This window comes from Bubalus bubalis, chromosome 21 (genome assembly GCF_019923935.1).
Source record: "Bubalus bubalis isolate 160015118507 breed Murrah chromosome 21, NDDB_SH_1, whole genome shotgun sequence".
NCBI classification, from domain to species: Eukaryota; Metazoa; Chordata; class Mammalia; order Artiodactyla; family Bovidae; genus Bubalus; species Bubalus bubalis.
The window spans coordinates 9,831,577-9,856,393 of NC_059177.1; the positions used below are offsets into that span (position 1 = coordinate 9,831,577).

Consider the following 24,817-nt stretch of genomic DNA (forward strand, 5'->3'; position numbering starts at 1 on the left):
GGGAGGACATGCCATGATCTTCGTTTTCTGAATGTTGAGCTTTAAGCCAACTTTTTCCCTCTCCACTTTCACTTTCATCAAGAGGCTTTTGAGTTCCTCTTCACTTTCTGCCATAAGGGTGGTGTCATCTGCATATCTGAGGTTATTGATATTTCTCCCAGCAATCTTGATTCCAGCTTGTGTTTCTTCCAGTCCAGCGTAGATGCCTTTATTTATTTACTTACTATAATGCTATTTTCCATCTATCTTCTTCTACCAATTCTACTCCACTGGTTGTGATTATTTTTCTTTTTTCCTTTCTGACCTATGGTTCCCAAGTCAACTCTGTTATCAAAGAATAGTGATCTTTCTCAGCCCACTGGTCTAAGTAATGGCTATTGGAATGATCTAAATGGTGATGGAAAGACACAAGCATTTTTCCCACGGACCTGCAATTCAGAGGCAAGACACTTCCCTGAGAGTGGTGAACATCTTTCCATGTGTTTACCTGGTTGTTGTTGTTTAGCCATCAAGTTGTGTCTGACTCTTTGTGACCCCAGAGACTGTAACCCACAGGCTCCTCTGTCCGTGGGACTTCCTAGGCAAGAATACTAGAGTGGTTTGCCATTTCCTTCTCCAGGGGATCTTCCCTACCCAAGGATCAAACCTGTATCTCCTGCTTGGCAGATATATTCTTTACCACTGAGCCACCTGGGAAGCCCATGTGCCTACTTACCTTCAGTTTATTCTATTTGTGAATTTCTCAACTTCTTTCACCCATTTTCACACTAGATCAATTCATTCTTTTTATCTATATTCTAGATACTAGACCTTTATTGGCTATGTGGTTTGTTTTTTCCCAGACCACAGGTTGTCTTTTCAACCTCTTAACACTATCTCTTGTAGAATGAAAGTATTTAATTCTAATAAAATCCAATTTATTGATTTTTTTTTTTTTAGTGAATCATGAGCTTGGTATAATGACTAAAAATATTTCCCACACCCTTGGTCTCACAAACTTTATATCATTTCTTCTAAAAGTTATACTTATTAACAAATCTATAATTTATTTTGAGTGAATTTGGATATATGATAAGAGGCTTGGGTTTACTTTTTCTTAATTGGCCTTACATTTTTTAGAGCAAATTATGTTTGACAGCATTTTTACTCTCAGTTGATGATCTTGCTTTTTAATTCACTGAAAAAACTGAAGTAATCAGAAGATCATTTCTCATGACTTTTATAACTCACCTATGTATTGAACAACATTTATATTCATATGCTGTGCCTTCCCTCACGTTACAACAGATTAATATCTGCCTTCCCTTATAAAGCATCCTCCCCTCCTCTCTTACTTACACAAGGACAGCACTCCAGCAATATTTCACTCTCTCGAATAGTATCAGTTTCCTCCGTCAGTTGGATTATTCATATTAACATATGAACATACTGCTATTTATTCTATAGTAAAGTCTATCTTGCAACTAGAGATTATCATACTGAGTGAAGTAAGTCAGAAAGAGAAAGACAAGTACCATATGAAATCACTTATATGTGGAATTAAAATATGGCACAAGTGAGCCAATCTACAAAACATAAACAGATTCACAGACACAGAAAACAGACTTGTTTTAACATTTGCCGGGGGGGTGGGGGAGAGGGTTGGACTGGGAGTTTGTTTGGGGCTGGTAGGTGCAAACTATTACATTTAGATAAACAACAAGGTCCTACTGTTATAGCACAGGGAACTATATCCAATCTCCTGGAATAAACTATAATGGAAAAGAATATTCAAAAAGAGTGTATGTATATGCAAAACTCAATCACTTTGCTATACAGCAAATCAACTATACTGTATACTGCTATACTGTAAATCAACTATACTTCAATTTAAAAAATCTAAATCTATCTTGCACATGCTTTCCCTTCAAACTGCTACCCATTTATTTGTTCCCCTTCTCATGAGAAGTATTTCAAATTGATGATTGTAGTCATTGTCTCCATTTCTTTTTATTTTGTCTTACACTCGTGCTAATCAGTGATTTCCCATTATTCCATTGAAATCCTGTTTTTAACAGCCTTTGTGTTATTAATCCAATGCTCAAATCTCAGTCCCTATCTCATTAGAACAGCAGTTTACATCATGGATCCTTCCCTCCTCCTAGAAACAAAATCACGTTTTGGGCTCTAGGTTTTACTCCTACTCCATCGGTTGCTCTTTCTCGGGTCACTTTTTTATTTTTCCCTATTTCTCTAAATCCCTAGGGATTTTCAAACTGAAATAAAAGTCACAGATATTTATCTTCCTTCAATAACCAGTCCACAGCCTCCTTCTCAGTACCATGCTCAGGACTCTTATGCCCTTCACCAGGAACAAATCTACTCTTGCCCACAGACTTTGCTGTGTCCTAACAGAGATGCTTGGTGCAGATCTGGATCCCATGGCTCAGAAAGCTCAAAGTGGTTCTATGATGCATCAAAGAGAAGATTCCCCCTTAAGATGTGAGGGTCTTAGGGTTGTGAGAGGGTAGGTAACCCAGAGGCAACACCAAAGCATCTGCAATAAATGGACTGCACATTGGCGAAATTCCTTCACTGCTTAAATAACATGAGAGTCTGCTTTTTGTGATCTTGAAAGACCAATTTGCAGTCAAGTGTAGGGCAGAGTGACAAACGATGATGACTAGAATTCAATTGTGCTTTAAAGGGTCCTGTAATGGGACTTCCCTGGTGATCCAGTGGTTAGGACTCCACGCTTCCACCGCAGGGGGCAAAGGTTCAATCCCTGGTCAAGGAACTAAGATCCCTGCAAGCTATATGGTGTGGCAAAAAATAAATAAATCAAAATAAAGTGTCCTATAGCTAGGGTACCCACCTCTCTTGCTGAAGATAGAACACATCAATGTTAAGTAATCTTTCTTCTCATGATTTGTTCTCACACAGAGGGGTTTCTTGGCAGGGATCCCTAATAAAAATGTATTATTTTTTCCATTCTTCATTTTGGCCTTCATTAGTTTCCTGTAGAGCTTCTCCCTTTACATCCTTTCACTTTATTAAAGCTCATCTTGCGGAAATTATCTTACACTAAGGAACATAAATAAACTTTTATTTAGCAAGCTGTGGAAATCAGGGACATGTAGCAAAGAGGACTGAGCTCATTAAGCAGCAAAGTCACTGATGCTCTTTCACTCATTACTCATCCATTCCACTGATCGCTTTAACAGGAGGGGAGGCACCACTTCTCCCCTGGATCATCGCATCCTTCTCTACGGGTGTCACAGAAGATAGGAGGCAGGCCAGCCTGTGGGCTTTGGTGCTTCAGGAGACACAATGGGAGTGCCATCGCTGATGGCTCTGGGATTGGGTATTAGCTCTCGGACTCTTCCCTGCCCTTCTCGCTCTGGAGCAGAAGCACCAGAGGCACCGCTGACTTTAGAAGATTCTCTGAAATCGGGGCTTCGTATTCCACATCTGGTGGGCACTAGTTCAGGGGATCTGCAAAAGCAGCCTCGTTCATTTCTATTATGCCCTAGTTTATTTCTGCTCTAAACCTGTGTTTACAGAGTGAGCTCAGCGCTGACTCTACCACTGCTACTGCCGGAAGCATCCTTTAGTCCAAATGATTGAAAGAACTTGTGATCCATTTCATCACAAGACTTGTTCAAGTTCTTGTAACAGGAAAAAGGGAGAAACTGATCTTCAGACTCTGAGTCAGGTAGGGAGCTTGTAAGAGTCTTCTAATTACACATGGGAGCAGACAGCAAGAAACCATCATCTGTGTTTACACAAATGCCTGGCAAATTTTCAGCTACCAAATCACAGGGAAAAGCTGCTTGAGGAAAAAACAACTTTTCAGAGAAATACAATTGATTTATTAAAACATTATTATCTTCAGGTATATAGTGGCAAGATTCAGTATTTACAATTCATTTTCTATTAAAAGTTATTACAAGGCAATGGCTATGATGCCCTGTGCTAGACAATATATCCTTGCTGCTTCTCTATTTTATACATAGTAGTTAATGCTTGAAGTTGACTTACCTGAAATATAGACTATGTGGCATATATGAAATTCACCTTGGTGAATGGGGTGAGGTGACACCTCACAGGAGTGGACCACCATCCTCTGGAGCAGCCGGTTTTTGTTTGTGTTTTGGCCACATGGCATGTGGGATCTTAGTTTCCAGACTGAGAATCGAACCTGGGCCCCCTGTATTGGAAGTGTGAAGTCTTAGCCACTAGACCACCAAGGAACTCCCTAGAGAAGGAGGCTTGCAACAGAGCTGTTCCTTTCTAGAACAGCAATATAATAGGTGCCACAAGTTATTTCTTTAACAAGGGGAAATGATTCCCCTGGTAACAACTCCTGTGAAGAAATCTAGTAATGTTGTAATCTCAGCTATGTGTCAGGCACAATCCTAAGACTTTACTTCTGTGATGATATCAAATCTCTGAAATAACTGCATACGTTTGGTATTACTGTTACCCAGAGCCCATTCCATTTCACCTGTGAGAAAAGAAGGACCAAGCAAAACATCCTACAGCTAGTAGGCAGCCGTGTCAGGAGTGAAAACAAGGCTGCTTAACTGGAAAGCTGTTGCGTTTGACACCTACCCTCCAACACATGAAAAGTCACGATCACAGTCTTTACATATTCATCCCGGGTAAAGGAGATGATATATGAAAGTCTCAGTCTCAGTTGTGTTGGACTCTTTGCGACCCCATGGACTACAGCCCTCCAAGCTCCTCTGTCCATGGAATTCTCTTGACAGCAATAATGGAGTGGGTTGCCATTCCTTTCTCCAGGAGATCTTCCTGACCCAGGGATCGAACCCAGGTCTCTTGCCTTACAGGCAGATTCTTTACTGTCTGAGCCACCAGGGAAGTACCAAAGAAGATGAAATACAAGTCATCAAAGTAAGCAGCAGGTTGAGATTAGGAGAAGTGGAGGAGTTGGTGCCTGAAGTTAGAGGGTAAGAGTCTAGAGAGATTACAGCAAACTCATCATAGAGCAAATAGGAACTAAGCAAAGGATACAGACAAGGACCAAGGACACCACTTTAATGTTCTATGTGTTCGGGGCACAAAAATGCAATGGCAAGTCAGCTTGAATAAGAACATGAAACCCAGTGCTTCTTTGCACAGATTTTCCTCTCTCTATTCAGTAAGAGGGGCAACGGAGAAAGGGAATAGCTAGAATCAGATTGATTCTCCAATGCAGAGTGGTAATTAACCCTTCTCAGAAATGACTTCCTGGGGACATCAAAGGAAAACCTTAGCTAGGTGGCATGTGCCCATGTAACACTGGAATTTTATTGCTACAGAGAGCTAGCTAGTCAGGGCTCAGCAGTTACTGGGAAGACACTCCTGCTCCCATTCTGCCCAAATGAAGGACTACTTTAATCAACAGATCCTGGAGGCACAAGGGCTGGGTTCTTAAATTTGTTGACTAGGAAAGAAGCGTACATGGGCTTTGTTTTATTTACTGATTACAAAATGAATACATCTTTATTCTGGGAAACAATTAAATTTGCAGAACTGTATAAAGAAATACGGGCTTCCCTGGTAGTTCAGTGGTAAAGAATCCACCTGCCAACGAGGGAGATGCAGGTTGGATCCCTGGGTCGGAAAGATCGCCTGGAGAAGGAAATGGCAACCCACTCCAGTATTTTTGCCTGGGAAATCCCCATGGACAGAGGAGGCTGGCAGGCTAGTCCATGGGGTTGCAAAAGAGTCAAACAGCACTTAGCAACAATAAAGAAATATGCAGGGGAGTAAAAGGTACAAGCTATTGGGTATAAAATAAGCTACAAGGATGTATTGCACAGCATGGGGGATCAGAGCCAATATTTTATAGTAACAATAAATAGAGTATAACCTAAAAGGGAAAGAGAAATATCGATCTCCCATACTGCCACTCTTTAGAGGCAATCATTGTCAGCTGACATAACTTTTTCATACCCTCCATCTACTGCTAACTTGAGATCCCCACATGACCCACTAAAGTCCATGATGTCCTAAAGGATACTATTTATAAGGAACAGGGGCTGCAGAACTTGTGCCACAAGCATCTAATAAGGAACTCTTCTCCCTTCTTCTTAGGCTCTGAACACAACCACTTCCTCCCCTGTGATGGACAATTTGATTAAGGAAGACTGGACTAAATTTGATGTGTTATCAGGGCATGGGATTTTTCTCAGCCCTCAGAGATAAGATTGAGCGATGATAGGAAATGGGCGCTGTTCTGGGGTAGCCAGAGCGAGATCTTTAGATAGCAGTTCCTTTGTCAGCTTCACGCCAAACTCTACAAAGTATCCCAGGGAAAGAAATTAGCTGGCAAGCCCTTTGCTTATCAAATCTTTTCCTATTTCAAGGCTGTCACCCTCTGAGGGGAGATAATGGGGGGAAAGGTGCCACTTCCCGGCACAAAAAGTTCCAGTAAAGAGCCCTTCACAAAGCTTGTTCAAAAACTGAAACTAGGGTCTGGGACAACTTTCACCAAATTTCCTTCCCTGTTATCACGTACTGTGTTCGCGTTTCTGGTGGGGCTACACGAGCTGTACACGTGTGCACATGCACACAGAAATACATGTCTTTGATGTATCCGCCATCAGCTGATGTTCACTGACCTTCACCTACATCCCAGGGGCTATTTTGGTTACTGCTGTAGTAATGAAAGCACTGTCTGCTCTGGAGGGCTTATATATATATATTTTTTTAATTATATTTTTATTTGACTGTGCTACTTGGAATATGGGATTTTATGTTCCCCAGCCAGGGAATGAACCTGTGCTTCCTGAAGTGGAAGTGCAGTTTTAACCACTGAACCACCAGGTAAGTCCCTGGAGGGCTTACATTTTAGTAGGAGGTACAAACACAAATAATACGTAGTTCGATTCAAAGTATCACACAGCACAGTGAGAGACAGTTTAAAAAAAAAAAAAAAAATCCACCTGTAATGCAAGAGTCTCAGGACATGCGGGTTGGATCCCTGGGTCAGGAAGGTTCTCTGGAGGAGGGCATGGCAACCCACTCCAGTATTCTGGCCTGGAGAATCCAATGGACAGGGGAGCCTAGAAGGCTATAGTCCATGGGGTCGCAAAGAGACACAACTTAAGCGACTTAGCATGCATGCACAGATGTGATAAGATGCTTCTATTCTGCAAGATAGTCAGGTTAAACCTTCCAAGGAAGTGTCTTTCAACTGAATCTGAATAAAATGAGGAGGCAAGACCATGGATGACTGGAAGACAAACCAACTAAACAGAGGGAAAAGTACAATGGCCTGGGGAAGCAGGAGGAGGAAGGGATGGAAAATGTGGTAAATTTGCTTGGCTTCTTTAAAAACACAGCACTTGTGGCTGGAAGGAGGGAAGGAAAGGGGAAGTGGAAAGAAAGACCTTTAGAAATCAGATAAGCAGAGCCTGAAGCACCATGAAAAGATATCACTATGGAAATTACTGGTTTCTCCCCACTTTTGCAGCCCGGAGGTCTGAATTCCTTCCCCTGGGGACCCACTGAAGACCTGAACGCCACTCACTACTCAGCTCCAGGTCCTGGCCCCTGGCTCAACTCTAAGCTTCTCTCCAGCTGTCCTGAGCTATCTTAGCCACCCAGCTCCCCTACGTGCTTCCTGGCCTCCCTGCCTCCACAAGGGCCATTTCCTCAGCCTCGAAAGCTTTTCGCCATATTGACCTGGTGAATTATGACCCTTGTGAGAAAAAAACACCTTTTATGCGAGGCTTTTCCTGGCTCACACAGGAAACCACCCTTGTCTTTATGCCACTTTTATTTCCAGTGTGTTCGGTAGCTGCTTTGGGATAATTATTTGTCTGCAATACAGCTTCCCACATAAAAAGACGAACTTTGTGCAGTCACAAATTAGCTTTTTATCTTTAGACTTCATATGGTTAGCACAAGGCCCCATGCATGCTAAAATAATAATAGTAATAATACACATGAATAAGTGACTGAGTTTGTGAGTACCTACATGAATGAAAAGTTGTCTGAATGAATTTGGGGTTTGTTTTACTTCAGGTCAATGATACAAAGTCATCACAAAATGGACTCCTCTTTCATTTTCATTCAGCCAAGAAGACAATTTTTTTTCTAAACTTTTTCTTTTCCAAATAGAAAACGCAAGTGAAGTGAATGTCAAGAATGTTCCATGCATGGAAAATATAATAACTACATAATACACCTGTCAAAATGGTGTTTAAAATAAAATGCTAACAGACCCATATAACTGAAGAGGCTTTGTGGGAGTTGCTATTATAAAGCAGTTTCCAACGCTCGGCAAAGAAAATTATCACCTACGTGAAACTTTTAGAGCAACTGTGATTTAGAGTTGGAAACTGTACTTGACATTACCAATAAGCCATTACAAACATTTTTAAAATCTCATCATTGGTTTGCAAATCCACAGAATGGGCCACCTCTTATGTGCTCACGGATGGAAAGAGAGGAAATAAAGGACATTTCAGAGTAAAGTTTTTCTTTAAATATTGCCCTTACTTAAGGTCAATGTCTAAATTTAACATAGGGTGTAAACTATATGAAATTGATGTAGGAATGATAAGTGATCTTCTCTATGATTCAATGATTGAATTAAGTTGGAAGTAAAAATCACCTCATAAAAGTTAAGATATTAAAAACGACAGGGAGGTCGAGAAAGTTAACTTAAGATATATTTCCTGCTCTACTTTTTCAAGTCCAACATCTGTTTTCTCAATCTGTGGTCACAATTGCATTAGGTGCTGTGGCAGAGATAGGATTGTTCAAGCAGGGCCTAAACTAGGAAATGCCTCAGGTGAACTGTGGTGGACACTGAAATCATGGATATGGATGGACAGAGTTCATCTGAGTGTACAAGTTGTATCTGGCAATTTGCAGTGCTGTGCAAAGTCACTTCAGTTGTGTCTGACTCTTTGCAACCTCGTGGACTATAGCCCACCAGGCTTCTCTGACCATGGGATTCCCCAGGCAAAGACACTGGAGTGGGCTGCCATTTCCTTCTCCAATGCATGAAAGTGAAAAGTGAAAGGGAAGTCACTCAGTCATGTCCGACTCCTAGCGATCCCATGGACTGCAGCCCACCAGGCTCCTTCGTCCATGGGATTCTCCAGCCAAGAGTACTGGAGTAAGTTGCCACTGCCTTCTCCATCAGACACTATATTCTAACTAATGGAAGCAGAGAGCACACAACTAGCCAACAACAATCCCAACACCTGCCTGGAGCAGGCCTGAAAATCTACTGGAGGAGTTACCTGGCATAGGTGGCATAGGTAACATAAATAGTCGTTATTTTCCATGACTTTCCAAAAGAATTCCCTTGATTCTCTTCTTACCACTGGTAGTTTTCCCTTTCTGGGTTCCATCAATCTTCTGATTTTCTCTAATACTTTCTCTCTCTCTGGCTGCAAATACTCTCAATACTTCAAACAGGAGTTTTAATGACAATTCACAGATCTTTAGCCATTCTCTCTAATCAGCTGAATGTAGGAATCACCATTTGGATGTCCCACCATCACTCAGATTTAGCATACCCTTTAATCACCTTCAAAGGGACTTCTCAAGACATTAAGGGAATTGCAAATTCTACAGAGAGATTTCAGACATACTGTATTCATTAATTTGTTCACTCTTAAGATTCCAGGACGGTTGACTCCAGGGTTTGTATCTTTTTCTAAGCAGTGTTCTAGTTGCTTACAGCAATTAGTACAATGCTTGGCACACGGAGGGACCCATCATGTGATTCGCTTATTGAAGTGAACTTAATGGTTAAGTAAATACGAGGAAATGGAATAACTAAGAAAACATAATTTAGTTAAATTGGACTGTTCAGAAAATATTTCTAGCAGTAGTTTCAACCCTGGATTCTCTATGTTTTTGAGTGGTTTTCAAAGTACCAAGGAACCTAAAATGTATTTTTTGAGCAAAATATTTAATACATACCTACATATATATGAAAAGCTAGAATGATTTCGATTGCAGTATCACTTGTAGCACCTAGTGGAAACCACAAAAATATTCATTAATGAGAGTTAGTAAAAGAAAGTGTGGTACAAAAACAAAATAGCTTATCACATTAAATATTCTGTATGTGCCTGTGTGTTGATGAGAAAACATAAGTATTGAGGTCTCCAACTAAAGCTGTGGATTCTTGCATTCTCCTTTAATATCTATCCGCTTTCACATCATGTATTTTGAAGTTATATTGATAAGTGTATCAAAGAAATACGTGTTTTTGAAAAGAAAAAAGTCAAGAATTTGTAATGATATTTTCAGTTTAAATTTCAAATGAACAAGTTTTGACCTAATTAGTGAAAAAGTTGGCTTAAAGCTCAACATTCAGAAAACTAAGATCATGGCATCCAGTCACATAACTTCACGGTAAATAGATGGAGAAACAGTGGTTGACTTTATTTATCTGGGCTCCAAAATCACTGCAGATGGTGATTGCAGCCATGAAATTAAAAGACGCTTACTCCTTGGAAGGAAAGTTATGACCAACCTAGACAGCCTATTCAAAAACAGAGACATTGCCAACAAAGGTCCGTCTCATCAAGGCTATGGTTTTTCCAGTGGTCATGTATGGATGTGAGAATTGGACTATAAAGAAAGCTGAGCACAGAAGAATTGATGCTTTTGAACTGTGTTGTTGGAGAAGACTCTTGAGAGTCCCTTGGACTGCAAGGAGATCCAACCAGTCCATCCTAAAGGAGATCAGTCCTGGGTGTTCATTAGAAGGACTGATGTTGAAGCTGAAACTCCAATACTTTGGCCACCTGATGCGAAGAGCTGACTCATTTGAAAAGACCCTGATGCTGGGAAAGATTGAGGGCAGGAGGAGAAGGGGATAACAGAGGATGAGATGGTTGGATGGCATCACTGACTTGATGGACATGGGTTTGGGTGGATCCGGGAGTTGGTGATAGACAGGGAGGCCTGGCATGCTGCGGTTCCTGGGGTCAAAAAGAGTCAGACACGACTGAGCGACTAAACTGAACTGAACTGATTTAATATTTGACAATTCTTTTTTTTTTTTTTTAACTGAAAGTCATGTTCTCCAAAATACATTAAGAGCATTAAAGTTTGTACTTTTCTCATCACCAAGAGCAAATATCTTTTCATAGAGTTAAGGGCCATCTTAAATTATTTTTTTAACTGTTCATTCATATATTTTGTCCATTTTTCTGTTAGTCTTCCCCTTCTTAATTTTTAGGAGTTCTCTTATGTGTGAAAATTTTTCTGTTATATATTGCCATATAGATTTCCCCAATATTTTGATTTGGGTGAAGGTTGTCAATGCTCTTTTAGTTATAAATGTTTTGTGATATAAATGAAATCACCAATATTTTCTTTAATTGCTTTTGAATTTTGAATCATAGAGCAATTTTCCCCTTCTTCATTTTAGAATGAAATCCATCCACTCCTTTTCTAGTCAGCGCTAGAGGTCAAGAACCTGCCTGCCAATTCAGGTTAGACGTAAGAGACACTGGTTCAGTCCCTGGGTGAGGATTCCTTGGATAAGGGAATGGCAGTCCACTCCAGTATTCTAGCCTGGAGAATCCCAAGGACAGAGGAGCCTGGTGGGCTACAGTCCATAGGGTCGCACAGAGTTGAACATGACGGAAGCGACTTAGCACAGCACACAAAAAACATTAAGATCTCACAACCATCTGGTGTTTGTTTCATGTATGGTGCATTGTACAAAAATGTTATCCTTTTTAAAATGGCAATCCAATTTTCCAATACCATTTATTTTAAAAATCCATCCATTCTTTGCTGATTTGAAATAACTTCTTTGTCCATGTTAAGATTCCACATGTCCATGCACGTATTTCAGAGATTTACTTTTTCTTCAATTAGTCTGTAGGTCCATTCCTGAGCCAATACTATCCTGTTTTAATTACAGAGGATTATAATTTGGTAACGTTGTTCCCCAAACTGCTCTTCTCTTTAAAGATTTTTCTAACTATTCATCTTAAACAATAGTGTGGTTTTCAAAGTTACCAAAAAAATGCATGTATTTTACTGGAATCTTATGAGTTTATAAATTTCTTTAGGAAGAACTACAACAGACTGGTTCCAAATAGGAAAAAGAGTCCGTCAAGGCTGTATATTGTCACCCTGCTTATTTAACTTATATGCAGAGTACATCATGAGAAACACTGGGCTGGAAGAAGCACAAGCTGGAATCAAAATTGCCGGGAGAAATATCAGTAACCTCAGATATGCAGATGACACCACCCTTATGGCAGAAAGTGAAGAGGAACTAAAAAGCCTCTTGATGAAAGTGAAAAAGGAGAGTGAAAAAGTTGGCTTAAAGCTCAACATTCAGAAAACAAAGATCATGGCATCTGGTCCCATCATTTCATGGGAAATGGATGGGGAAACAGTGGAAACAGTGTCAGACTTTATTTTTTTGGGCTCCAAAATCACTGCAGATGGTGAGTGCAGCCATGAAATTAAAAACACTTACTCCTTAGAAGGAAAGTATGACCAACTTAGATAGCATATTCAAAAGCAGAGACATTACATTGTCAACAAAGGTCCATCTAGTCAAGGCTATGATTTTTCCAGTGGTCATGTATGGATGTGAGAGTTGGACTGTGAAGAAAGCTGAGCGCGGAAGAATGGATGCTTTTGAACTGTGGTGTTGGAGAAGACTCTTGAGAGTCCCTTGGACTGCAAGGAGGTCCAACCAGTCCATTCTGAAGGAGATCAGCCCTGGGATTTCTTTGGAAGGAATGATGCTAAAGCTGAAACTCCAGTACTTTGGCCACCTCATGCAAAGAGTTGACTCATTGGAAAAGACTCTGATGCTGGGAGGGATTGGGGGCAGGAGGAGAAGGGGATGAGAGAGGATGAGATGGCTGGATGGCATCACTGACTCGATGGATATGAGTCTGAGCGAACTCCGGGAGTTGGTGATGGACAGGGAGGCCTGGTGTGCTGCAATTCATGGGGTCGCAAATAGTCGGACATGACTGAGCAACTGAACTGAACTGAACACCTTGCCAAAATTCCTTGAACTCTCTAACTATGAACACATTACTTTTCTATTTGTTGAAGTCCAATTTTTACAATGAATAATTATTTTAAAGTTTTTCTCATATAACTTTTAGATATTTTAAGTATATGTCTAGGATCATTTGGTTTTGTATTTTGGTTGCGTACATGCATCCTCAGTCACTCCAGCTGTGTCTGACTCTTTGCGACCCTATGGACTGTAGCCTGCCAGGCTCATCTGTCCATAGGATTCTCCAGGCAAGAAGACTAGAGCGGGTTGCCATGCCTTCCTCCAGGGGACCTTCCCGACCCAGGGATCAAACCCATGTCTCCTACATTGGCAAGCAGGTTCTTTACCCACTGATCCAGCTGGGAAGTAGTTTGGTTGGGAGACATTAAAGATAACTGTGGCCTCATTAAATTAGTATGCAAGGGTAATTCTCTCTCCTGCTCCCTCACTGCTGAAGCCTCCCTACTTTCATGCTTCTACAAAGAATCTATTATCATGACCATTTCATCACCTGTAATTCTGAAATTTTACTCACACACATTGATGACAACCTGGATTATGGACTGTTCACAGAGTAGGTTAGAGTACACAGGAATCTTTTTTGAGTGTCTGTGTTGGAAGCTGGCTGAACTGATATAAAATCTAGAAGGAAGAAGATTGACATGTAAACTTATTAAGGTGAGTTCAAGAAGTTGCATCTTGACTTATGAAACTCTTAGAATGTCAGCAGCCCTGCTCCTCACTTAACTTCTTGCACTCCTTTTCTACCTTGTAGATTGCATCTCTCTTGGGCGTACATTATGTCAGCGGAACATCCTGACATAAATTTTCCCTCACTTAAGTTCACAGGCAATGTTCAGGAAAACTACCATTAGGAATTGTAACAGTGAAAGTTGAAGCAGGTGGGGTGCAGAGGGGTGGGGATGACAATTGGGAACTGAAGTGGAGGCATTGTTCTGAGGCTGTGAAAGGTGCTTTTAAGTATATTAGTGATATTTCTGTGAAAGCTGCCTCATCAATTCATTCAAAATAAAACATCCATTATGTAGAAACGGTGACGCGGAATGAAAGAACATAATGATCCTTTTGTTACAAACATCTGGGCAAATAAGTCAAGATTCAATCAGGGTCCCCTAAAAGAAATGTTAAGTGTTAGAATTAATGGGTCTTTGGAAAATATTTCTGAATATTACAAAACTATTAAAATGATCTGAAAATGCATATTCTTTCTCCCTATATAATTCTTTTCTCTACTTATAATCTCCCTAGAAGTCAAATATCTATTTCAACTAACCTTACATCTTGATGACATTGAGCCCCCTATGATTAACAGTAGGACAGAAATAAATGGTCACCAATATATGTAGTCAGTGTCTATTCTCTATTTGGGTAGTAACTAAAGATACTTTTTCCAAATATGTTTGCATCAGTGTTCATGCATATACAGAATAATATCCAAGCATTTTCAAATTTGTGAATAATGATCATGTCTTCACTATATTAATAATGTACTGGAAAGTATCCCAACTCTACCTTCTTTATTCTGACTTTCTTGTCCCATAACAGAGCACATAAGAGCACAGGACTCTGCTTATGCTTGGAACAGAAGCTACACTGGTGGGGTGTTGAGCTTCTCTCCATCTCCATACTGTAATTACAGGCGATTGCCAGTAATTAGCAAGATGGGTGTCATGTAATTTTCAGAACCATCTTCCAATTCTGATCACTTTCCCACAGCAACATTCTCTGACAGGCATATTCATCTTTCAGATTTAAAAATTGCCGTATCAGGTGACTGAAAAAGACCAGATCCAAAAATGAGTGCTAGAAGAGGGAGCACAAAAATTGCAGTGAAGATAATTACCCCACCTCTGAACTAATGGCTCCCTTGTGCTTTCTTAGTGCCACTTGTATTGGTGGTTAGAAACGTCTCCCTGACAAAATGACATGCTTGCTTCCTGGTTACTGAGAAAAGGGCTGGAAATTGGCAGCATTACTGCTGCCCTAGCCATAGCCGACATTCCCTGTTAGAGCAAGCATTCTAGAATCTGTCATTATTTTAAAATACCAACCAGAAGGTATGGCCATTTCCTTACAGCTATGAATAATGTATCAGATATTTCAGGTAGTGAAGTCACTAAACATAACAGGAAAGTTGAAGGCACTGACCTTAACAAAATCTTCAGTATTGCTGATTATTGTTATCTAAAAACAAAACAAAAACAAAATACAACACCAGGCAAGTTAATTTCCTAAAGACTTTGCATGTTTTAACATACTGACTTCACAGCAACACTCTAAGTACTTTCTGAAATACCGAACAAATGCTGAAGTCATTCTTGTAATATTTCTCTAGTTCTTCAAATCTAAGTACAGATGAGCTCTTGCTTTCCTTTCACTCTTATCCAGATGCCTTAACGTGACTGACACTTGAATATTGAACCAGAGTATGAGAGACTGAGAATTAGATTGAAAAATCTTAGAGGAGAAACTGGAATCTTCAGCAATAGCTCTATTTTTCCTTTTTTTCCATTTAAAAAATGTCTTTACTGAGATATAGATGACATATAACATTATGTAAGTTTAAAGTGTATAAAATGTTGGTTTGGTACACTTATATATTGCAATATGATTACCATCCTAACATTAGCTAACACCTCTATCACTTCACATTTTTCTCATTTCTTTTTTATGGTGAGCCCAATTAAGGGGGCTTCCCTTGTGGCTCAGCTGGTAAAGAATCCACCTGCAATGTGGGAGACCTGGGTTTGATCCCTGGGTTGGGAAGATCCCCTGGAAAAGGGAAAGGCTACCCACTCCAGTATTCTGGCCTGGAGAATTCCATGGACTATATATACAGCCCATGGGGTCGCAAAGAGTCAGACATGACTGAGCAACTTTCACATCAATTAAGATCTAGTCTCTTAGCAATGTTGAAGTTCATAATACAGTATTTTTTACTCTAATCATTATGCTGTGCACTAGATCTCCACAATTTATCTACTAGTTATAAATCTGTACCCTTAAACCACATCTCCCCAAAACCCCAGACCCTGATAACCCACATTTCATTCTCTATTTTACGAGTTAGGTTTCCTTCCATTTTAAAGATGGATATTCCATTCTGTTAGAGAAAAAAGTTCTGAAAGTGAAAGTCGCTTAGTCCTCTTGGACTCTTTGCAACCCCATGGTCTATAATCTACCAGGCTCCTCCGACCATGGGATTTTCCAGACAAGAATATTGGAGTGGGTTGCCATTTCCTTCTCCACGGGATCTTCCAGGCCTAGAGATCGAAACCGCAGACGCTTTACCATCTGAGCCACCAGGGAAGCCCACTAGCTATATATCCATGGGAAAATCAATCTGCCTCCCTAATACTCTGTTTTCTCATATGTTAAGTAGGGGAATTAACACCTGCCTATATTGCTTCCCTGGTAGCTCAGTGGTAAAGAAGTCTGCCAATGCAGGAGACATAGGTTAAGGAAATGGCAGCTCACTCCAGTATTCCTGCCTGGGAAATCCCATGGACAGAAGGAGTCTGGCGGGCTACAGTCCATAGGGTCACAAAAGAGTCAGACACAACTTAGTGACTAAACACCAACAACAATTAGAGTATTATGGATAATATATTGAAAAAAGGTAAGTGAAATCTTTTAAAATCACAGAACAGCACAGTAAATTAAATAATATTGCCATTGATTCAAAAGAAGAAAGGAAGTGAAATCATAAAGGACTTCTGGACAGTAAGTTCCCCCTCCCATTCTAAGGTAAGGGTATATTTTTTCTTATTATTTAATTCACACAATACATGAATAACTTACTGCAAAAGATTCAGAAGTATACGGAGGAAAAGGTGAACTTTTTCCCTAATGAATGCTTTTAGGTTATTTCCCCCTCAATGTAACCATTCTTAGCAGTTGAAAATAAATTTTCCTCTTTCTTCTTTACCCAGGCAATCCGTCTTTGTTACATTTGAGACAGACTTGGAAAGGTACTGTAATTTCACCTCTGTGTGACCTTCTTTGTCATTTTTCCTGCTTGGAATGTGTGCATGATTTAGGTGTGAAGAAATAGAAATTTCTTTCTGGGTAGAGGTGATGACAAACACTGAATCATTAACATTTCCCCCTAAAAGCTGGGTGTTTAAAATGTTAAAGGTGTTGGTTTTTTTTTTTCAGTGAAAAGACAATTATTCCATTATCCATGATTCATCAATTTTAGGCTGTTATTAATATGAAAGTTTGAGAATCAAACGGACAAGAAAATAGTGCCAAATCACTGATGTGGATCTTAAAAATGCTGCATAATTTGATTGCTCTGCTGTGTGCAGTGGAATATAATGCCAAAATGCTACTTTAAATCTGTTGAATATACAACTTTTTGTCAAACTTTTTTGAGATGCTTCTGAATTTTACATTTCAGATGCTGATTACTACTTCAGAGGTATGTGGACTGAAAAGAGCCACTAGTTTATTAGGGATTTCATAAAATTTTGTATCAAATCTTAATTGACTTCTAGATGCTAAGAATCTTTATCTTAATTGTTAATAAAGGTAATATGATACTGTACTTCATATAATCACCATAGCTATACACCAAAACTAATTTTCATTTTATACCCATTTTATGATGTGAGAAATTTACATCCATGATCTTTTAAAATTTATGCTTTTACCCCTAAAAATACGTTGAAAAACTATGTACCTCTTCCCATATTTAGAGGTGACATATAAAACTTTTTATTATAAATCTAAATAGTTGTAAAATATGTAATTTCTAGCATATCATAAATATTTACATTTAAAAATAAAATTATTTAATTGTATCTAATAGAATCTAAACCCTTGATCAATTTGATACCCAAATTTACTTATTTAGACAAATACCCAAACTCTCATTGGTGAAATATTTAATTGCTGTGCTAAGTCACTTCAGTCAGGTCCAACTCTTAGCGACACCATGGACTGTAGCTTGCCAGACTCCTCCATCCATGGGATTCTCCAGGCAAGAATACTGGAGTTGGTTGCCATGCCCTCCTCCAGGGGATCTTCCCAACCCAGGGATGGAACCCATGTCTATGTCCTACATTGGTAGGTGGGTTCTTTACCACTAGCACCACCTGGGAAGCCCAAAATATTTATATCATTCCTTGATTTTTGTGAACTTATACTCTATGTAACTCTGGAAAGATGAGGCACAGGGAGGTCAAGAGAGTTGCCCAGCATCACACAGCACATGTATGGCAGCTCTGGGTATGAATCCAGACTGTCTGCCTCAGGGTCTGCTACTTATATTCTTTATCAACCATTTGCTACCTACATTTTTAACTTAAAGAAAATTAAAATATGTATATTATTATTAACGTGTATCAACAACATGTGCTACCTTGCTGCTTCTTTCCTCTGTGAGCATGTAATGTTTTAATCCTGCCATTAGAAGACCATGGAACAGGATGACTCAGTGAGTTCCATGCCCAGGAGATACATGATAGGGTTTTAGGAAAGAAAAAGAACACATTTCTCAGGCTTTATATTTAGAAAAATATTATGAGATCTTCTTGTGTTCATTACTTTGGAATATTTCTGATGAAGAATAGAGAAAGCCTACTTTCAGTACCCCAAATGAGAGAAAACTATTCTGCATAGCGGTGGGTATATGTCATCACTGTCGATTTTCTTTATTTTTAAAAACAGAGAGACTGATGCCCCGATGATCATGAAGGTCATATTAATGGAGCCTGAACACGAATGGACCTTTCTCGCTTGGGTCTACTCTTCCACTCCTAGTGGAGAGTCTCAAGTTTTACTCCTACTTGCGATAAATTTCAAGGATTATGACCTAACCAACAAAGGGCCAGAAAATCTGAAGAAGAAGGTCTGTTTATTAGTGTTATCCTGAGTAAACAACAACAAAAAAACACATTTTGTTGAAAATATTTCCTGAATGATTTCCACCTCAGGAATTTCTGAACTTGATACTCTCTGCATTATGAAAGCAGTTTATGTACTGGGGACCTGGCAAGAAAAAAAAAAATCCTCTCTGAATTTTGGCTAAAAATGTTCATTAATTAATAGCACCAATTAATAATAGTCGATGCCTATTCATTACCAAAAGCAAAGCTAGAACAAAAGCTGATGCTGCTGCTAACTCGCTTTAGTCGTGTCCGACTCTGTGCGACCCCAGAGAAGGCAGTCCACCAGGCTCCCCCATCCCTGGGATTCTTTAGGCAACAACACTGGAGTGGGTTGCCCTTGCCTTCTCCAATGCATGAAAGTGAAAAGTGAAAGTGAAGTCACTCAGTCGTGTCCGACTCCTAGCGACCCCATGGACTGCAGCCTACCAGGCTCCTCCGTCCATGGGATTTGCTGGAGTGGGTTGCCATTGCCTTCTCTGAGAACAAAAACTATTAAATATTAAAGCCTGACACAGGACAGGCGACCTCTAGTGTGCATTCTGCCATGTTTATTGACAATCACAAACATTTCTTCTTTTTTTTAAATTAAATGTTTTATTTTGTGTTGGAGAACAGCTGATTAACAATGCTGTGATAGTTTCAGGTGGACAGCAAAGGGACTCAGCCATACATACAGATGCACCCATTCTCCCTTGAACTCCCCTCCCCTCCAGGTTGCCAAATAACTTTGAGCAGAGAGCCCTGTGCTATAGAGTAGATCCTTGCTGGTTATCCATTTTAAATGAGTAGTGAGCCGCAACCCCATTTTTGATGACGTCTCTTTTTCTTGGCCATTTTGCTTCTGCCTCTTTTGCTGTATTCCTTCCTTCTTCCTGCATCCCCCTCTCCTCGCCTAGCTCTTATTTTGTTATCACTTCTCTTTACAATCACCTTACCACATTATTTCCTTTGCCCTTCTTTTTCTCTATCTAGAAACCTGCTAGTGGTACCCAGTCTCTAATTAAGTCTGATTAAGGGCTATTAAGTCTTTCTGTGCCTTGAGACTCATCAAGATTAAATAGAATGCTGAGCCTTCTTCTGGAAGAACTGACAACTCAATAATCATTATCTGACATTTTTCTCTATGTCACCCACAAAACCCATCCCACAGTGTGAAGGGTTCAAGGCAACTGGGAGGAGACATCAAGACTTATTTTTTACTCCGTAGCAAACCCTGTTTCATCCATCTCAGATACATAACCATATTAGATCCAGATAACACAATTCCTACGTTCAACAGATGAAGAAACAGAAACATTGAGAGCTAGGGTGAAACATTGGAGCAGGGATGACCGAGGTCAACCTGGCTCCAACCTGTGCAAAGCTCTTTCCTTCATCCTCTCACTGCCTCTGGCTCTATGATCATCCTTAAATAAATTCTGATTGGATTCCAACCTCAAATTTAGATTCCATGAAGAGAACATTCATGGAAAACCTTAGCATTCCCACAATCTGAACTGTGGCAAGACACTAGACTTCGATAAAACAGATTCAATTGTAATTTCTCCCGATTTCAGAACAAATTCCTTTCAGTAAGAGTCTGAAGGCTTAAACTCTGACATTTTCTTTGTAGCTGTGCATACGTTGGGCTTCCCTGGTGGCTCAGATGGTAAAGAGTCTGCCTGCAGTGCAGGAGACCAGGTTCGATCCCTGGGTTGGGAAGATCCCCTGGAGAAAGAATTGGCAAACCACACCAGTATTCTCGTCTGGAAAATCCGATGGATGGAGGAGCCTGGCAGGCTACAGGCATATGTTGGACACAAATTATTTATGGGAGTTAAAATGAACCTTCACTGAAATAAGACCTTTTTTTTTTAATTTGCCATGATACAATACTAAACTCCCAACAGGTTGCAATTAAGGACATACACCCCCACAAATGAAATGTCATAGAAATTACAAACATTTAGAGCAGGTTTCTCTCAGATTTCTGGAAAGGTAAACCTGTATCTTTTTTTCTCCCATGTAAAACCATACGTCTTTCACCTTTCACCATGATATAAGTACTATTATATTCAAATTGCACTTTTGTTTATTCATTTCATCCTGACAACAAATATCTTGGAGAGAGCTATAGGAAAATGTTGAAATGATTGATACTGCATTTGCTATCCAAAGCACAAATCAAATTATCTCCAACAGTACTGAAATCCCTTTTCCATCCGAAACACAGATAATAAATTACAATGTCAAAAATACTCTCTGGTTTAAACATTTGTTTTGAAGATTAAAGATATGACCTGACTCTATCGTTAGTGAAAGTCATACAAATTCCGTTCTTCAGGAGATCGCAGCAGTATGAGTCCATAAAAAGAAAACGCACTTTTGGACTCTTCATCTTGAGTACTTAATTTTTTTTAAGGGTACTTGAATTACCGTCTCTTGAATATAGCAAAATCATTTTTGTATACTATGGGAAGCAGATCTGGTACTGTGCAAACACACAGGATTTGGATTCAGGATCTGGTTTTGCTACCTACTATGTAGATTTGGGGAAATTTATAATCTCAGTTTCCTCATCCATATAATGGAAATGATAGTGGTGCCAATAAAATTGTTGCAAGTATTAAATGTCATTATGTGGGTAAAAATCCTCACCATTATACCTGATATGTAGTGTAGTAAGGTAAGTAAGCTCCCATGCTTTAATTAACCCAGCATTTTTCAGTGCAGTTTACCGAAGACAGGTTCTCTCACACATCATCTTAAAACTTTGATGTGAATGTCCTATGGAAATCAGAATAGTTATAGGTACCCCAATATCAAGTTCTTCCTTGGCAGTGATTATATTTGAGAAATGTGCTGGTTTAACTGATGATGTTAGCTTTTAAAATAAGGTATATTTTTAATAATAAAGGAATGCATGGCTATTACTGAAGTTTTATAAAATTAAAAATATAAAATAATAATGATTAATTACACTTAGGCTTATCATGCCCTCCTGAAAAAAAATTTGTAAGTTAAATTTTTAATTGAATATAAAACTTAAAAGATAAGGTGGAATGTACATTAAAAAAGCTAATTACATGCACAATATTCCAAGCTATCAATGTAGGGAAGTTATAGACTTTTGTCTTCATTTAGGTGAGTTTTTAAGACATGAAACAAAATATGAACCTTCTAATGCATGTGAGCTCTTTTAGTATAGAACAATGATCAATAGAAAACAATTCAATCAAAAAATGGGCAGAAGACCAAAATAGCCTTTTTGCCAAACAATAAATGCAGGCAGCCTATAGGCACATGAAAAGATGCTCAATATCACTACTTATTAGACAAGTCAAAATCAAAACTACAATGAGATACCACTTCACATCAGTCAGGTTGGCCATCATTAAAAAGTACAAATAACAAATGCTAGAGAGGATGCAAAGAAAAGGGAACCCTCCTACACTGGTGGTGGGAATGTACGTTGGTACAGCCAACATGGAAAACAGCATGAGGGAGCCTCAGAAGAATACAAATAGAATTATCATATGATCCAGCAATTTCACTGCTGGGCATATATCCAAACAAAACTAATTCAAAAAGGTACATGAAGCCCTATGCTCAAAGCAGCACTACCCACAATAGCCAAAACATGGAAACAACCTAACTGTTCATTGGCAGATGAATGGATAAACAAGATGAGGTACATATATACAGTGGAATACTATTCAGCCATTAAAAAAAAAAAACAATGAAATAATGCCATTTGTAGCAACATGGATGCAACTAGAGATTCTTATAGGAAGTGAAGTCAGAAAGACGCCTACCAAACACTATCACTTCCATGTGGAATCTAAAATAGGACACAAATGAACCTATCTATGAAACAGAAACAGACCCACAGACATAGAGAACTGACTTGTGGTTGCCAAAAGGGAGAGTAGGAGAGGGTGGCTGGGCTTAGCAAATGCAAACTATTACATTTAGAATGGAAAACAACTCTTCCTGCTGTATACAGCACAGGGAATTCTATTCGGTATTCTGAAATAAATCATAATGGAAAAGAATATTTTTTAAAAGAATGTATAAATATAATTGAATCACTTTGCTGTACATCAGAAATCAACACAACACTGCAAATCAACTATCCTCCAATTTTAAACTTAATAATAATTTTAAAAAAGAACAATAAGTCGTTCTGACACAATAAAACTTGTTCCAGCAATTCCTTTGGTAACTAATTAGACGTGCTGGGCAAGAGCAAGGTCACCTCTTGTGACCGTTGCTGCAACTCAAAGAACTCACTGCACACAACAGGCAGAACAAAAACCTGAACCATGATCCGTTCTGTCAAGACAGACCTTCAGAGGAGGAAGAAATTTAGAAATGTTTAGAGAATTTGCAGCAGGTACCTGAGGGCACGTGTTTCCACGTCTACTGAACTCGAGTGTGCTCCAACCAGTTCTCTCCCATATCTTTTCCGATCCTGGTACTTAATCTTCCTGTATCATTGAAGATCAGGTGAGAGCCAGGGAGAGCTCTAAATAGCCTGAGGATCAAAGCATATGGCGATTTCCGTTGAAGTCAGCACGAGTTTTTTCTCAGTAGGACAGACACACGGGGGCAGAATTCCGCAATGGATTACACCTGCACTCACGGCACTGCATTCTGTGTGCTGATGGAGCCCTTCTGTGACTCCTGGGGCCCAGCAGCCAGAGAACAGTGACTGCACTCCTTACGACTCACTAAATTCTGCAGAGCCATTGCCACGCCAGGCCCAGTCCACCTCTCCTGTTTCCTGTGGGTGCCCAGAAACCCTGAAGGGTCTAAGTCAGTGTAACCTCATTAAAATTCACAGCGACAGAAACACATGCGTCCGCACTCCATGCCATCCTGCAAGAGGGGAAGGTTAAAGCATGAAGGGCAACCTCAAAAGGCTGCACGTTCCAGGTCTCTCCACCGGGTCAGACGTCTCGGGCTCGTCTGCCCACACCGCCCTCAGCAGCTACCCAGGCCCCAAGGTCAAGGCACGAAACACGCTGCTCAGAAACCACTAAGTCAAGGCAGATTGAATCCAGACTCCGTGAAGCCAGCCCTTGTCCACCGTCTACCTCCCCAGGGCTGCTGCCTTGGCCTGTTCTGGACCACTCGCAGGTCCACCGCACCCCCGAGCCCCTTCAGCCCCTTCTGGCCCGATCCCAGCCCTGCAACTCCTGGGTTCGCACTGCACCAGACCACCCGTATAGCTGCTCCACAACCCTCTGGACCCGTGCAACTCCTCACTCCAGCCTGCTCCTCTCACCTCTCCAGTAACCCCAGCCGTCAGCCCCGGGCCCGGCCACCCAACCCCCCAACACACCCAGCCGTCAGCACCCAGGCTCCAGTGCGCCCACTCACAGAGCAGCAGCAGGAGCATCGGTCAGCAGCAGTGGTGTGGCCGTCAAGGGCCTCCATGCGCATGTGCAGAGGTGGGCGGGGCCGGGAGCTGACCCGCCGCGTGAGGTCAGCTGGTCCAGGTGCTGCACCCCACACAGGAAAGAAGAAAGCAAGCATCATTAACATGAATTGCCTGGCTTGCCCGAATTTTTCTAGCACTTCTTGTTTATTCGTATGTTTTCTTTAGACTCATTCCACATATAAAACCTGGTGTGTAGCTTTTTCACTTAACATTTTAACAAATTGTTCTAAACTTAAGGCAATGACACCCCACTCCAGTACTCTTGTCTGGAAAATCCCATGGACAGAGGAGCCTGGTAGACTGCAGTCCATGGGGTCGCTAGGAGTCGGACACGACTGTATAACTTTCAAGTAGACAACCTGAGCTACTTCACTTTCACTTTTCACTTTCATGCATTGGAGAAGGAAATGGCAAGCCACTCCAGTGTTCTTGCCTGGAGAATCCCAGGGACGGGGGAGCCTGGTAGGCTGCAGT

General features: G+C 40.3%; 1 long non-coding RNA gene across 1 annotated transcript in view; it reads right to left on the bottom strand.

The window, feature by feature from the left end:
- Positions 1 to 24,393, bottom strand: part of LOC123331055 — a 126,043-nt gene extending 101,650 nt beyond the window's left edge. The window contains exons 1-2 of the long non-coding RNA XR_006547519.2: positions 24,283 to 24,393; positions 23,298 to 23,434 (exon numbers count right to left, since the gene is read on the bottom strand). This is a non-coding gene — a long non-coding RNA (uncharacterized LOC123331055). The remainder of the gene's footprint in view (positions 1 to 23,297; positions 23,435 to 24,282) is intronic.
- Between the last annotated feature and the right edge of the window lie 424 nt (positions 24,394 to 24,817).